Source organism: Oncorhynchus masou, chromosome 8 (genome assembly GCF_036934945.1).
Source record: "Oncorhynchus masou masou isolate Uvic2021 chromosome 8, UVic_Omas_1.1, whole genome shotgun sequence".
Taxonomy (NCBI): Eukaryota; Metazoa; Chordata; class Actinopteri; order Salmoniformes; family Salmonidae; genus Oncorhynchus; species Oncorhynchus masou.
Genome location: NC_088219.1, coordinates 46,031,497 through 46,049,253, shown reverse-complemented (window position 1 = coordinate 46,049,253; position 17,757 = coordinate 46,031,497).

Below are 17,757 nucleotides of genomic sequence, written 5' to 3'. Positions count from 1 at the left end.
GCGTTCGATGGGGTTAAGGTTAGGGCTCTGTTCAGGCCAGTCAAGTTCTTCCCAACTGATCTTGATAAACCATTTCTGTATGGACCTCACTTTGTGCACGGGGGCATTGTCATGCTGCAACAGGAAAGGGCCTTCCCCAAACTGTTGCCACAAAGTTGGAAGCACAGAATCGTCTTAGGATTTATCTTCACTAAGGGGCCTAGCCTGAACCATGAAAAACAGCCCCAGACCATTATTCCTCATCCACCAAACTTTACAGTTGGCACTATGCTTTTAGGCAGGTAGCGTTCTCCTGGCATCAGAGTCCAATGGTGGCAAACTTTTCACCACTCCAGCCGACGCTTGGCATTGTGCTCTAGCAGGGGAGAAATTTGATGAACTGACTTGTTGGAAAGGTGGCATCCTATGACAGTGCTACATTGAAAGTCACAGCTCTTCAGTAAGGCCATTCTAGATTTATTTTTCTGTTATTTTACCAGGTAAGTTGACTGAGAACACATTCTCGTTTGCAGCAATGACCTGGGGAACAGTTACAGGGAGAGGAGGGGGATGAATGAGCCAATTGTAAACTGGGGATTATTAGGTGACTGTGATGGCCAGTTTGGGAATTTGGACAGGACACCGGGGTTAACACCCCTACTCTTACGATAAGTGCCATGGGATCTTTAATGACCGCAGAGAGACAGGACACCCGTTTAACATCCCATCCGAAAGACAGCACCCTACACAGGGCAGTGTCCCCAATCACTGGCCTGGGGCATTGGGATATGTTTTAGTCCAGAGGAAAGAGTGCCTCCTACTGGCCCTCCAACACCACTTCCAGCAGCATCTGGTCTCCCATCCAGGGACTGACCAGGACCAACCCTGCTTAACTTCAGAAGCAAGCCAGCAGTGGTATGCTGCTGGCGAATAACAACTTATTTTGTCAGACGTAAGAAGTGCCTAGAGCGTGAGTGCCTACGAGAACGTTTCAGTCGGTCTGTACTGTGTGTTGTCAGTTTCTGCAGAAAGAGGACCTCTCTAATGCCAATCAGAGGTGATGAAGAAAAAAACTGTAATTTAAACCCCATTTCCTGAGCTCTGATTTGAGTGACGACACAAGCTGTTGGATTGCTGGCCTCTAAAAACCAAGATAAGGATAGAGAGCAGGACGTGAGAAAGAGAATGGAGAGACAGGTGCTGCACTAGAAGCGAGAGGTTAAAAGAAAACAGAACAAGAGAGGGAGAGACTGACAGTCAGACAGACAAGGGCTGCATTCTGAGAAAACCAGATGTGGATAGCGGGAACAGGACAAAAAAGAGAGCGATGGAGAGAGACAGAAATGGTATACCAGAGAGAATGAGAGAAAAAAAGAGCAAGATGGAGAGATGGTGGTGAAGGGCAAAAAGTGCTGTGTAGAAGGATAGTCGGTAGAGTGATGATGTACAAGTCTTCATCTGGCCTCATTTAAAGTGCTGTCAGCCTTTCTCCTCTTCTATTGTACAGTGCCAGTGGTGTAATACTGTAGCTAGTCAGTCTCTGACACTGTGCTCTCTTAAACTGCCAATGTTTGAAAAAGATGGGCTCAGACTGAGGCCTTTTCTCTGTCTCCATCTGAAGTGCAATCTGGTCACACTTAAAACTAAACTTAACTTTAAAGACCTAATGATGAGCTTGTGCTATCGGAGTTATCAGAGACTCAGGACAAAAATAAAAAAAACTGCTTTAGATCACCCCGATGAGTCATCATAACTTGGAGCTAACAATGTCCAAAAATGGACTTTTAAGAGGTAAATAGAAGTGGGAGATCTCAGGTAGCATGTTGTACCAGTCAGGCAGAAAGAAGAAGAGTGGACTCTCTCTCTCTCTCTCTCTCTCTCTCTCTCTCTCTCTCTCTCTCTCTCTCTCTCTCTCTCTCTCTCTCTCTCTCTCTCTCTCTCTCTCTCTCTCTCTCTCTCTCTCTCTCTCTCTCTCTCTCTCTCTCTCTCTCTCGACATGTAGTACGGCGTCCCCACTGATGCAAAAAGGGTCTGGTTTTAGACAACTGGTATTTTTGCAAAAATAAATCTTAATTTGAAAATGACAAGTGCATGGGTTGAGCAATCATTAATACGTAGCTTTACTGATGACTACAGCTACACTGCAATTCACATTGATTTACCAATGGAGATCGGGATAGAGAAGTAACAATACAAAGTAGAGCACAAAAGGAACAATCATTACATACCTCAAATGATTTTGCCAGTTTTTGATTGAATAGGGCGGCAGGGTAGCCTAGTGGTTAGAGCGTTGGACTAGTACCCGGAAGGTTGTGAGTTCAAACCCCCGAGCTGTCGTTCTGCCCCTGAACAGGCAGTTAACCCACTGTTCCCAGGCCGTCATTGAAAATAAGAATGTGTTCTTAACTGACTTGCCTGGTTAAATAAAGGTAAAATAAAAAATAAAAAAAAATTAAAAATAGGGCTCCTAAACCAGCAGCTAATGTAAAGGGAATCCACCTCCAATATGTGAAACACCTCACTAGCGACAATACACTGATGCTCAATTTTGATTGGGTCAAATTAAATCCACAAAACCATAAGGCATCATACACTAATTGGCTCAACACTCATCCCAACTCCAGCTCCATCTCTACCTTAAGGGGAAAAGCAAACGCAGACACTGAATAGATTTGCAAATGCATAGGTCAGCGACCTTAATTAATGCCACTTGTGAGCGGTTGCCAAGGAGACGAGAAAGGGCTTGTTTAAAAACGTGCTGCTCTCTGAGGCTATGCCCAAAGTTGTTGATGGAGGTTGTCTTGTGTGTGTTGCTTTGTGTGTACATGCAGGTCTGCATGTGTTTGTGTTTCTCAGAATGTGTGTTTGTGTTTTTCTATGTGAGGCAGCATGTGTGCGAGAAAACATTTTAGAATGAGTGCATGACCGTTTGAGCATGATTTTGTGTTTTTCTCTCTTTGTGTTTGTACGTGTGGTACCTAGGGTGTGTGTGCACGTGAATCTTCCTGTGGGTCTGTGTGTATGTTCCTGTGTTTATATATTCCTGTGTGTCTTCGTTCCTGCCTGTGTGAGCTCCTGAATATGCGTGTTTGTGTTCCTGTGTGTGTACGTGTGTTACCTAAGGAGTGTGTGGCGGTGGTCTTGGAGCTGAAGAAGCGTCTCAGTCCCAGGTCTCCCAGCTTTACCTCTCCTGTAGCAGGGATGTGACACGTTGGCTGGCTTGATGTCTGTCAGAGAGAGAGAACAGACAGTCAGTTATTATTGGATTGTTTCTGTATCCATATGAGTCCCATTGAGAGAGAATTCACTTTTAAGTGAGCCCTGGCTGTTAACAATACTGGGATTATTATATAGAATATACATCTAATCTCTTTGCATTGATATGGTAGTTTCATGTTCATTTTAAGATGATAAAATACATTTTCATCTTCTAGGTGAGTGTTTCTCAACCTAAGGACCCTGCGTTGGCACTTGTCCCCGGTATAGTCGGCTATGGCAAAACAATTCCCTCGATTGTGTGAGTGGATGTGTGGGCCACTATGGTTTCAACCATCTGACCGGCCGGTGATTGTGTTGTTGACCGCCTCTGACCCAGCATCACCTCTTCCTGTGACAGATAAACCTGTGGCAAGGCTGGAGCTGATGTCATGGTAAAAAATGCTACCCCTACTCTAATCTGTTTCCTGTATCTACTCTGACCTGAATCACTCCCACCAGAGAACTCACTTCCTCATTTCCTCAACAAGCTCTCTGTCTGATGTCAGAATTATATGTTCATCCATGTTTCTCAAACACCACATTTCAAAGTTGTTCAAATTGACACATTTCAAAGTGTTTTAAGGTTTAAGTTTAGCATTAAAAAAGAGAACTCATGTAAAGTATATTGTGTCCGTAAAATGTACAGTATATAGTATGTATAAGATGGAAGTGTTGTTTTCCATTAGTTTACTCCAATTAGGGGAGGGGTGTGTTTAAGGGTTTATTTTTTTAAAATAAAAAAATACAAATGTAAAGTGCTCTCGTATGCCTACAGGCCTGATGGGAGTCGTCTGAAGTCGGTACACCCTATTTGCTAACTTCTGTCTGTAGCGTCTGAACCGTTTGGGCTTCACGTTAATATGACCCCTCTGTGGAAAGATGAGACTCTCACGTACATGTCGGTTGTTTTGCTCTAGAACGCCCACAGGCCTGATGGGAGTCGTCTGAAGGTCCCCCGGTACCAGTTGAAAAAATTAATGGAAGTATACAGTATTTTTATTTTTATTTCACCTTTATTTTACCAGGTAGGCAAGTTGAGAACAAGTTCTCATTTACAATTGCGACCTGGCCAAGATAAAGCAAAGCAGTTCAATACATACAACGACACAGAGTTACACATGGAGTAAAACAAACATACAGTCAAGAATACAGTATAAACAAGTCTATATACGATGTGAGCAAATGAGGTGAGATAAGGGAGGTAAAGGCAAAAAAAGGCCATGGTGGCAAAGTGAATACAATTTTGCAAGTAAAACACTGGAATGGTAGATTTGCAGTGGAAGAATGCAAAGTAGAAATAAAAATAATTGGGAGCAAAATAAATAAATACAGTAAGGAAAGAGGTAGTTGTTTGGGTTAAATTATAGGTGGGCTATGTACAGGTGCAGTAATATGTGAGCTGCTCTGACAGTTGGTGCTTAAAGCTAGTGAGGGAGATAAGTGTTTCCAGTTTCAGAGATTTTTGTAGTTTGTTCCAGTCATTGGCAGCAGAGAACTGGAAGGAGAGGCGGCCAAAGAAAGAATTGGTTTTGGGGGTGACCAGAGAGAGATACCTGCTGGAGCGTGTGCTACAGGTGGGTGATGCTGTGGTGACCGGCGAGCTGAGATAAGGGGGGACTTTACCTAGCAGGGTCTTGTAGATGACATGGTGCCAGTGGGTTTGGCGACGAGTATGAAGCGAGGGCCAGCCAACGAGAGCGTACAGGTCGCAATGGTGGATAGTATATGGGGCTTTGGTGACAAAACGGATGGCACTGTGATAGACTGCATCCAATTTGCTGAGTAGGGTTTTGGAGGCCACTTTGTAAATGACATCGCTGAAGTCGAGGATCGGTAGGATGGTCAGTTTTACAAGGGTATGTTTGGCAGCATGAGTAAAGGTGAAGGATGCTTTGTTGCGAAATAGGAAGCCAATTCTAGATTTAACTTTGGATTGGAGATGTTTGATGTGAGTCTGGAAGGAGAGTTTACAGTCTAACCAACACCTATGTATTTGTAGTTGTCCACATATTCTAAGTCAGAACCGTCCAGAGTAGTGATGTTGGACAGGCGGGCAGGTGCAGGCAGTGATCGGTTGAAGAGCATGTATGTAGTTTTACTTGTATTTAAGAGCAATTGGAGGCCACGGAAGGAGAGTTGTATGGCATTGAAGCTCGTCTGGAGGGTTGTTAACACAGTGTCCAAAGAAGGGCCAGAAGTATACAGAATGGTGTCGTCTGCGTAGAGGTGGATCAGAGACTCACCAGCAGCAAGAGCGACATTGTTTAAGGAAACAGAGAAGAGAGTCAGTCCAAGAATTGAACCATGTGGCACCCCGTAGAGACTGCCAGAGGCCCGGACAACAGGCCCTCCGATTTGACACACTGAACTGTATCAGAGAAGTAGTTGGTGAACCAGGCGAGGCAATCATTTGAGAAAACAAGGCTATCGAGTCTGCCGATGAGGATGTGGTGATTGACAGAGTCGAAAGCCTTGGCCAGGTGAATGAATACGGCTGCACAGTATCCCTTATCTCTTTTATCGATGGCGGTTAAGATATCGTTTAGGACCTTGAGCGTGGCTGAGGTGCACCAATGACCAGCTCTGACACCAGATTGCATAGCGGAGAAGGTATGACTTGGCTTTCGAAGACCTTAGAAAGGCAGGGTAGGATAGGTCTGAAGCAGTTTGGGTCAAGAGTGTCCTCCCCTTTGAAGAGGGGGATGACCGCAGCTGCTTTCCAATCTTTGGGAATCTTAGAGAGGTTGAACAGGCTAGTAATAGGGGTTGCAACAATTTCGGCAGATCATTTTAGAAAGAAAGGGTCCAGATGTTGTCTAGCCAGTCTAATTTATAGGGGTCCAGATTTTGCAGCTCTTTCAGAACATCAGCTGATTGGATTTGGGAAAAGGAGAAATGGGGAAGGCTTGGACGAGTTGCTGTGGGAGGTGCAGTGCTGTTGACCGGGGTAGGGGTAGCCAGGTGGAAAGCATGGCCAGCCGTAGAAAAATGCTTCTTGAAATTCTCAATTATAGTGGATTTATCGGTGGTGACAGTGTTTCCTATCCTCAGTGCAGTGGGCAGCTGGGAGGAGGTGCTCTTTTTCTCTTTTCTCCATGGACTTTACAGTGTCCCAGAACTTTTTTGAGTTTGTGTTGCAGGAAGCAAATTTCTGCTTGAAAAAGCTAGCCTTTGCTTTTCTAACTGCTTGTGTATATTGGTTTCTAGCTTCCCTGAAAAGTTGCATATCACGGGGCTGTTCAATGCTAATGCAGAACGCCATAGGATGTTTTTGTGCTGGTCAAGGGCAGACAAGTCTGGAGAAATAACCAGGCATCCTCTACTGACAGGATGAGATCAATATCCTTCCAGGATACCCCGGCCAGGTCGATTAGAAAGGCCTGCTCGCTGAAGTGTTTCAGGGAGCGTTTGACCGCTGACCCATTACGGATGCAGGCAATGAGGCAGTGATCGCTGAGATCTTGGTTGAAAACAGCAGAGGTGTATTTAGAGGGCAGGTTGGTTAGGGTGATATCTATGATAGTGCCCGTGTTTACGGCTTTGGGGTGGTACCTGGTAGGTTCATTGATCATTTGTGTGAGATTGAGGGCATCAAGCTTAGATTGTAGGATGGCAGGGGTGTTAAGCATGTTCCAGTTTAGGTCGCCTAGCAGCACGAGCTCTGAAGATGGATGGTGGGCAATCAGTTAACATATGGTGTCCAGAGCACAGCTGGCGACAGAGGGTGGTCTATAGCAGGCGGCAACGGTGAGAGACCTATTTTTAGAGGTTGATTTTTAAGAGTGGAAGTTCAAATTGTTTGGGTACAGACCTGGATAGGAGGACAGAACTTTGCAGGCTATCTTTGCAGTAGATTGCAACACCGCCCCCTTTGGCCGTTCTATCTTGTCTGAGAATGTTGTAGTAAGTGATGGAGATTTCAGAATTTTTGGTGGTCTTCCTTAGCTGGGATTCAGACACAGGCAGAATTGAACTGCAATCGTGACTAGGTCGTTATGCGGAAATAAAATTAGAGACTCTGTCGCCGGCAATGCATTTAATATACTGAAGTTGGCAAAGATAGGCGGGGTTTGCTAAAATTGGTGGAAAAACATTGGTTTAAAAGTCGTAAGAGAGAAAAGGTAGAGGTAGTGCAAGAGATAAAAAAGAGGAAGAATTAGTGAATGTGTGGTAGTGCTTGTTTACCACGGTGCATGACTCTGCGGGAGTGCATGTGCTCCAGGGTGCTGCACAGTTGGAAAAAATATTTCCATATTGTCCTCTCCGGGATGAGCCGCTTCTTTTTCTTAAAGTACTGCAGGAGAGGGAGAGAGAGGAAGGGGAAGTTAGAAAACAATAGATAGAAACAGCTGCGAGGAACACTTGTATTCCCCTTACACACTCTCTCTCAAAACCCCCTGATTCAATATCAGACAGCCCCCAAAATAGTGTGGAATATCTGAAGAATTATTAATCTGTGCATTACCATTTAGCCCCTTCCCTACCTCTGAGTGCGTAATGAGAAGCCATTTGGCAGAGGAAGCCTAACGAAAGTTGACACCACCCACGCACAGAGCTAAGCACCTAATTAACACTAATCTGGCTAATTAAACCGCCAAAACCTTGTTTAATGACCCAAAACAACAAATGTTTATTTTCTTCCCGCTTTTTACTGCCACCAAACTTCTTTTATTTTATTTTATTGAGCGCATATTTTAATAATAGCTATGAAATTTGCAGCCAGCAAGAGATGTTTTTGACTGATCTGCATATTGTTTGAGCTGAGGGCTTGGAATTAGGAATCTCTTTCTACATCATAATGATTCCTTGATAAAAGAAAAGACAAGGAGAAAGTCAAACTGAAGATGGGGAACTGTTTGGATGTGAACTTTTTGGGAACTTTGCAGGGAGAGAAAGGTGCCCCGAAAGACATTTGCACGTTATGAGTACAGTTCTGTACAGCGTGTGAACTGGAGAGACTGAGTGCCTTCAAGGGTAAAGTTTTGAGTGAATTAAGAGAGAAAATTAGGAGAGAAAAAAATGTCAGGAACAGGGAGAAAGAAAAGAGACTTTACAGTGGTGGAAGAAAAGAACAAGATAGAAAAGGAGGAAAAGTTGAGATTTGGAGAGGTAGAGAAGGGTTGGCCAATAATCTATGAGAAAAGCTGAGGATTGGGGTGATGGATGAGGAGAAAATAACAAAGATTTGTGATTTGTGGCAATGAGAGGAGCAGGACAGACAAGGACATGAGTTGAGAGGAGAGGAGAAGAGAGGACAAAGAGCAGACAATGAGGAACAAATGAGAAGAAAATGCAGAGAGAGGCAAGAGGAGAGGAAAGCGAGATAAGAAGAGGTAGAGAAAAACAGATGCGGAGGGACAAAGAAGGAGAAGAGAATAGAGGAAAGTCAAGATGAAAGGAAGGTGGACCGATGAGGAGAGAGATTGTGTGGAGGGTGTGTGTGTGATTGGGTGTGACAGTGTCAGGCCTCAGGGAGGCCAAGGAGAGGTCTTGTCTGTCAGACGTGTCAGAGCCTTGGGCTCTCCTTTCCTCATCCCTCTCTCTCTCACAGACACACATCCCACCAAAACAAATTGCATCTCCCCAAACAAACACACACACACAATCTCTCTTTCACTCGCTCTCTCTCTAACCTCGGCGCTCACCTTGATCATCTGGGAGAGGTCACCAGAGTCTGCCAGCTCCAGTACGATGTTGAGCTTGTTGTACTCAATGTTCAGATATTTAATCACATTGGGGAAGTTCAACTGATGTGAGATCCCAGGAGAAAGAAAAAGCGTCAGTCCAGGTTCCATGTTCTAGGGCTGGATTCAATCCGTATAGTGGATTGCATTAAAATGTGAAGGTAATTTCCGATTGAGCTGAGAACATTGCCTTTCAATTTAAATGGAGCTACAACGTGATCTTCCACGATACTTTTGTGATATTTAAATCCAGCCCCTAGTCTGGTCTCTGTTGGTTGACATTTAAACAGAAAAACTCTCTGTCATAGAATTTGAATAACAGTTTGTTTTTGGAAATATATCTTGGTTCAAGAAGGTCTGTGGTGGGAGTTTTCTATCTGGTGTGTTGTAATTTTGAAGATTGAACAGATTGAAACAGGGAGAGACTGAGAAAGAAAAACACTTTTTCCCCGTTGCAAAGTGTTTTAAAATGTTTTTTCTATTGGATGGCCCAATGTACATGATCAGGTCTTGTTGACTATACTTCCCTGGAAAAACCAAAGGACAAATATAGTTACAGTATACCACAACAAGTGCAGTACTCTAGCCATCCATAATACACTCAATTGAAGAGGAGAGTATTATGGCTGCATAATAGCATGCCTGTTCAAATAAAATAAAATTGTATTTGTCACATGCGCTGAATACAACAGGTGTAGACCTTATTGTGAAATGCTTACTGACAAGGCCTTAACCAACAAGAGTTAAGAAAATATTTAATAAATAAACTACAGTAAAAAATAATAAAAAGTAACAATAAAATAACAAGGCTATATACAGGGGGCACCGGTATCGAGTCAAAGTGTGGGGGTACAGGTTAGTCGAGGTAATTTGACTGCACAGATAATAGACAGCCCATAGCAGCAGTGAAAAAAACAATGGGGGGGGGGGGGGGGTGTCAATGTAAATGGTCTGGGTGGCCATTTGATTAATTGTTCAGCAGTTTTATGGCTTGGAGGTAGATTAAGGAGCCTTTTGGTCCTAGACTTGGCACTCTGGTACCGCTTGCTGTGCGGAAGCAGAGAGAGCAGTCTATGACTGGGTGACTGCAATCTTTGACAGATTTTGGGCATTCCTCTGACACCTTCTAATATCCTGGATGTCAGGAAGCTTGGCCCCAGTGATGTACTGGGCCGTAAGCATTACCCTGTAGCACCTTACGGTCAGATGCCGAGCAGGTGATGCAACTAGTCAGGATGCTCTCGATGGTGCAGCTGTACAACATTTTGAGGATCTGGGGACACATGCCAAATCTTTTCAGTCTCCTGAGAGGGAAAAGGTGTTGCCGTGCCCTATTCACGAGTGTCTTGGTGTGTTTGGACCATGATAGTTTGTTTGTGACGCTCCACTACATGGGGGCCTGTTCGGCCCATCTTTTCCTGTAGTCCACGATCAGCTCACATTGAGGGAGAGGTCGTTGTACTGGCACCACACGCCAAGTCTCTGACCTCCTCCCTATAGGCTGTCTCATCGTTGTCGGTGATCAAGCCTACCACTGTTGTGTCGTCAGCAAACTTAATGATTGTGTTGGAGTCGTGTTTGGCCACGCAGTCGTGGGTGAACAGGGAGTACAGGAGGGGACTAAGCACGCATCCCTGAGGGGTCCCGGTGTTGAGGATCAGTGTGGCAGATGTGTTTTTGCCTACCCGCACCACCTGGGGGAGGCCCGTCAGGAAGTCCAGGATTCAGTTGCAGAGGGAGGTGTTTAGTCACAGAGTCCTTAGCTTAGTGATGAGCTTCGTGGGCACTATGGTGTTGAACACTGAGCTGTAGTCAATGAACAGAATTCTCACATAGGTGATCCTTTTGTCCAGGTGTGAAAGGGCAGTGTGGAGCATGATTGAGTCGTCTGTGGATCTGTTAGGGCGTTATGCGAATTGGAGTGGGTCTAGGGTGTCCGGGAGGATGCTGTTGATGTGAGCCATGACCAGCCTTTCAAAGCACTTCATGGCTACAGATGTGAGTGCCACGGGGCTGTAATCATTTAGGCAGGTTACCTTCGCTTCCTTTGGCACAAGGACTATGGTGGTCTGCTTGAAACATAATAATATAATAATAATAATAATACTTCCGGCGCCGACAAGATGGCCGCCTCGCTTCGCGTTCCTAGGAAACTCTGCAGTTTTTTTTTAATGTGTTATTTCTTACATTAGTACCCCAGGTCATCTTAGGTTTCATTACATACAGTCGAGAAGAACTACTGAATATAAGAGCAGCGTCAACTCACCATCAGTACGACCAAGAATATGACTTTCCCAAAGCGGATCCTGCGTTCTGCCTTTCACCCAGGACAACGGAATGGATCCCAGCCGGCGACCCAAAACTACGACTTCGTAAAAGAGGGAAACGAAGCGGTCTTCTGGTCAGAATCCGGAGACGGGCACATCGTGCACCACTCCCTAGCATACTTCTCGCCAATGTCCAGTCTCTTGACAACAAGGTTGATGAAATCCGAACAAGGGTAGCATTCCAGAGGGACATCAGAGACTGTAACGTTCTTTGCTTCACGGAAACATGGCTCACTCGAGAGACGCTATCGGAGTCGGTGCAGCCAGCTGGTTTCTCCACGCATCGCGCCGACAGAAACAAACATCTTTCTGGTAAGAAGAGGGGCGGGGGCGTATGCTTTATGGTTAACGAGATGTGGTGTGGTCACAACAACATACAGGAACTGAAGTCCTTCTGTTCACCTGATTTTAGAATTCCTCACAATCAAATGTCGACCGCATTATCTACCAAGGGAATTCTCTTCGGTTATAATCACAGCCATATATATTCCCCCCCAAGCAGACACATCGATTGCTCTGAACGAACTTTATTTGACTCTTTGCAAACTGGAATCCACATATCCTGAGGCTGCATTCATTGTAGCTGGGGATTTTAACAAGGCTAATCTGAAAACAAGACTCCCTAAATTGTATCAGCATATCGATTGCGCAACCAGGGCTGGTAAAACTTTGGATCATTGCTATTCTATCTTTCGCGACGCGTATAAGGCACTCCACCACCCTCCTTTCGGAAAAGCTGACAACGACTCCATTTTGTTGCTCCCTGCCTACAGACAGAAGCTAAAACAAGTTCAACGCTGGCCCGACCAATCTGATTCCACTCACCAAGACTGCTTCCATCACGTGGACTGGGATATGTTTCGTATTGCGTCAAACAACAACATTGACGAATACGCTGATTCGGTGAGCGAGTTCATTAGAACGTGCGTTGAAGATGTCGTTCCCATAGCAACGATTAAAACATTCCCAAACCAGAAACCGAGGATTGATGGCAGCATTCACGTGAAACTGAAAGCGCGATCCACTGCTTTTAATCAGGGCATGGTGACCGGAAACATGAACGAATACAAACAGTGTAGCTATTCCCTCCGCAAGGCAATCAAACAAGCTAAGCGTCAGTATAGAGACAAAGTAGAATCGCAATTCAATGGCTCAGACACGAGGTATGTGGCAGGATCTACAGTCAATCACGGATTACAAAAATAATACCAGCCCAGTCACGGACCAGGCTGTCTTGCTCCCAGGCAGACTAAATAACTTTTTTGCCCGCTTTGAGGACAATACAGTGCCACTGACATGGCCCGCAACCAAAACACTGCAGCCGAGGTGAGTAACACATTTAAACGTGTTAACCCTCGCAGGGCTGCAGCCCCAGACGGCATCCCCAGCCGCGCCCTCAGAGCATGTGCAGACCAGCTGGCTGGTGTGTTTACGGACATATTCAATCAATCCTTATCCCAGTCTGCTGTTCCCACATGCTTCAAGAGGGCCACCATTGTTCCTGTCCCCAATAAAGCTAAGGTAACTGAGCTAAAAGACTACCGCCCCGTAGCACTTACTTCCGTCATCATGAGGTGCTTTGAGAGACTAGTCAAGGACCATATCACCTCCACCCTACCTGACACCCTAGACCCACTCCAATTTGCTTACCGCCCAAATAGGTCCACAGACGACGCAATCTCAACCACACTGCACACTGCCCTAACCCATCTGGACAAGAGGAATACCTATGTGAGAATGCTGTTCATCGACTACAGCTCAGCATTTAACACCATAGTACCCTCCAAACTCGTCATCAAGCTTGAGACCCTGGGTCTTGACCCCGCCCTATGCAACTGGGTACTGGACTTCCTGACGGGCCGCCTCCAGGTGGTGTGGGTAGGTAACAACATCTCCACCCCGCTGATCCTCAACACTGGGGCCCCACAAGGGTGCGTTCTGAGCCCTCTCCTGTACTCCCTGTTCACCCACGACTGCGTGGCCACGCACGCCTCCAACTCAATCATCAAGTTTGCGGACGACACAACAGTGGTAGGCTTGATTACCAACAACGACGAGACGGCCTACAGGGAGGAGGTGAGGGCCCTCGGAGTGTGGTGTCAGGAAAATAACCTCACACTCAATGTCAACAAAACTAAGGAGATGATTGTGGACTTCAGGAAACAGCAGAGGGAACACCCCCCTATCCACATCGATGGGACAGTAGTAGAGAGGGTAGTAAGTTTTAAGTTCCTCGGCGTACACATCACAGACAAACTGAATTGGTCCACCCACACAGACAGCATCGGGAGGCTGAAGAAATTCGGCTTGTCACCAAAAGCACTCACAAACTTCTACAGATGCACAATCGAGAGCATCCTGTCGGGCTGTATCACCGCCTGGTATGGCAACTGCTCCACCCACAACCGCAAGGCTCTCCAGAGGGTAGTGAGGTCTGCACAACGCATCACCGGGGGCAAACTAACTACCTGCCCTCCAGGACACCTACACCACCCAATGTTACAGGAAGGCGATAAAGATCATCAAGGACAACAACCACCCGAGCCACTGCCTGTTCACCCCACTATCATCCAGAAGGCGAGGTCAGTACAGGTGCATCAAAGCTGGGACCGAGAGACTGAAAAACAGCTTCTATCTCAAGGCCATCAGACTGTTAAACAGCCACCACTAACATTGAGTGGCTGCTGCCAACACACTGACTCAACTCCAGCCACTCATCTACTGCATCTTATGTAATACATGTATCACTAGCCACTTTAAACTATGCCACTTTGTTTACATACCCTACATTACTCATCTCATATGTATATACTGTACTCGATACCATCTACTGCATCTTGCCTATGCCGCTCTGTACCATCACTCATTCATATATCTTTATGTACATATTCTTTATCTCTTACACTTGTGTGTATAAGGTAGTAGTTTTGGAATTGTTAGTTAGATTACTCGTTGGTTATTACTGCATTGTCGGAACTAGAAGCACAAGCATTTCGCTACACTCGCATGTGACAAATACATTTGATTTGAACATGTAGGTATTACAGACTCGGTCAGGAAGAGGTTGAAAATATCAATGAAGACACTTGCCAGTTGGTCCGCACATGCTTTGAGTACACGTCCTGGTAATCCGTCTGGCCCCACGGTTTTGTGAATGTTAACCTGTTTAAAGGTTTTGCTCACATCGGCTACGGAGAGAGTGATCACACAGTCGTCCGGAACAGCTGGTGCTCTCATATGCCTGCTTCAGTATTGCTTGCCTGGAAGCGAGCATAAAAGGCATTTAGCTCGTCTGGTAGGCTCATGTCACTGGGCAGCTCTCTGCTTCCCTTCGTAGTCCATAATAGTTTAAGCCTTGACACAGCAGATGAGCGTCAGAGCCGGTGTAGTCGGATTAAATCTTAATCCTGCCTGTTTGATGGTTCGTCTGAGGGCGTAGTGGGATTTCTTATAAGCGTCCGGATTAGTGTCCTGCTCCTTGTAAGCGGCAGCTCTGGCCTTTAGCTCGATGCGGATGTTGCCTGTAATCCATAGCTTCTGGTTGGGATATGTACGATGACTGAGGTGGTATGCTCCTTAATGCCATTGGCTGAATCCCTGTACATATTCCAGTCTGTGCAAGCAAAACAGTCCTGTAGCTTAGCATCCGCGTCATCTGACCACTTCTGTATTCAGAGAGTCGCTGGTACTTCCTACTTTCGCTTTTGCTTGTAAGCAGGAATCAGGAGGATAGAATGATGTTTAGATTTGCCAAATGGAGGGCAAAGGAGAGCTTTGTATTTGTCTCTTTCTTTAAAGCTTTGTTTAACGTCTCAAAGTGAAGGTTGAATTCCCATAAATAAACACGGACGCTCAACGAGAGAGCCTAACCACTGCGCACAAATGTTAATTCAACATCAATTCCACATTGGTTCAACGTAATTAAATGACTGTGTGTCCAGATCCAATTTTGTTTTCAGACAAGACAGTGGCTAATAGGAATAGGCTAGGTGTCATTGGAAATAAGCCGTCATTGTAAATAAGAATTTGTTCTAAGCTGACTTGCCTAGTTAAATGAAGGTTAAATGCCATTTGGCATTTTCACACAATTCTACTAAAACGGCAGTGTATTCATGTATCCAAGATGGCGTAGCAGTCAAGACGTCTTTGTCTTGTCTCGTCCCATGTATATATCTTTTTAATATTTTTCTTTGAATTCTTTTTAATATTTTTCCTAAACATCAACTTCAAAATACTATCCTGCAACCCACCTCACCCAATGTGGTGTGGATCTGTTTTTTCCCCAAAGTATTTCTATTTACCTCCAAACTGGAATACCTCAATTGAAGCTCGCTAGCAAACTAGCTATCAGTCAGCTAACCACTGCTAGCGGTCATTGGCTAACCTTTAGCTCGGAAAGCTCTCACCAGCTCTTACAACGCGTTTCAAACCAGAGCATACCGGACCTATATCCCCAAATTCCTACCACAAACTCTGAACCTTTTCATCTGGTTCATCGCAGCTAGCTAACCGCAACCCGGGTTGACTACTCCTGGCTAACGTTTTCGTCCCGGAGCTAGCACCAACTAGCCTGGAGCTTGCCCAACTAGGAACTTGCCTGACTAGGGCTTCTGGGCTACTCCAGAAGCCCACTCCTAGGCTACAATATCCATACCCCTTCTACTGCCAGTACGGGGCACGGAACCCCGCCGATCCTTCACGACTGGAATACCGACATAATCTGCCCGGGGATCCCAACAGGCCGCTCAGGCGCGATGTCCCCTGAAGGCCCATTCGGCAAAACGCGGCCTGCTAGCTATCTCGAGCATATTGGACTGTGAGCTGATCCATCGGCCAGTTTCTTGGACCACTATACCCATTTTGCCAATTGGACTTGGACCCCTCTGCTACTTGGAACCCTACTACTGCCACGACTGGTCTATCAACGTCACCGCACGAGAAGGCAAAAACAGACTTTCCCCAGCGCAACGTCCCCCTAAGGCCCTTATGCTAGCCCCAGCATGCTAACTGCTAGCTTGCTAGCCCCGGCCTGCTAACTGTCTGAATCGTCGTATCCTGCTCAATATGCCTTAACCAACCATGTTGTTCCACCTCCCACATATGCGATGACATCACCTGGTTTGAATGTCTCGAGAGACTATATCTCTCTCACCATTACTCAATGCCTAGGTTTACCTCCAATGTACTCTCTTCCTACCATACCTTTGTCTGTACATTGTGCTCTTGAATCTATGCTATCGTGCCCAGAAATCTGCTCCCTTTACTCTCTGTTCTGAACGTGCTAGACGACCAGTTCTTATAGCCTTTAGCCGTACCCTTATCCAACTTCTCCTCTGTTCCTCTGGTAATGTAGAGGTTAATCCAGGACCTGCAGTGCCTAGCTCCACTCCTATTCCCCAGGTGCTCTCATTTGATGACTTCTGTATGTCATCAAATGCATTTTAACATGAGAAGCCTCCTCCCTAAGTTTGTTTTATTCACTGCTTTAGCACATTCTCCCAACCCGGATGTCTTAGCCGTGTCTGAATCCTGGCTTAGGAAAACCACCAAAAACCCTGATATGTCCATCCCTAACTATAACATTTTCCGCCAAGATAGAACTGCCAAAGGGGGCATTGTGGAAATCTACTGCAGAGATAGCCTACAGAGTTCTGTCTTACTATCCAGGTCTGTATCAAAACAATTCGATCTTCTACTTCTAAAAATTAATCTATCTTCTGAGCTCGTGCTGCTAGGTAACCTAAACTGGGACATGCTTAGCACCCCGGCCATCCTACAATCTAAGCTTGATGCCCTCAATCTCACACAAATTATCTATGAACCTACAAGGTAAAACCCCAAATCCGTATACATAGGCACCCTCATAGATATCCTCCTAACTAACTTGTCCTCCAAATACACCTCTGCTGTTTTCAACCACGATCTCAGCGATCACTGCCTCATTGCCTGCATCCGTAATGGGTCAGCGGTCAAACGACCAACCCTCATCACTGTCAAACACTCCCTAAAATCATCAGCGAACAGGCCTTTCTAATAGACCTGGCCGGGGTATCCTGGAATGACATTGACCTCATCCCGTCAGTAGAGGATGCCTGGTTGTTTTTTAAAAGTGCTTTCCTCACCAACTTAAATAAGCATGCTCCATACAAAAAATGTAGAACAAGGAATAGATATAGCCCTTGGTTCACTCCTGACCGGTCTGCCCTTGACCAGCACAAAAACATCCTCTGGCATTCTGCATTAGCATCGAATAGCCCCCGTGATATGCAACTTTTCAGGGAAGTTAGGAACCAATATACACAGGCAGTTAGGAAAATTAAGGCTAGCTTTTTCAAACAGAAATTTGCATCCTGTAGTACAAACTCAAAAAAGTTCTGGGACACTGTAATGTCCATGGAGAATAAGAGCACCTCCTCCCAGCTGTCCACTGCACTGAGGCTAGGAAACACTGTCACCACCGATAAATTCACAATAATTGAGAATTTCAAAAAGCATTTTTCTACAGCTGG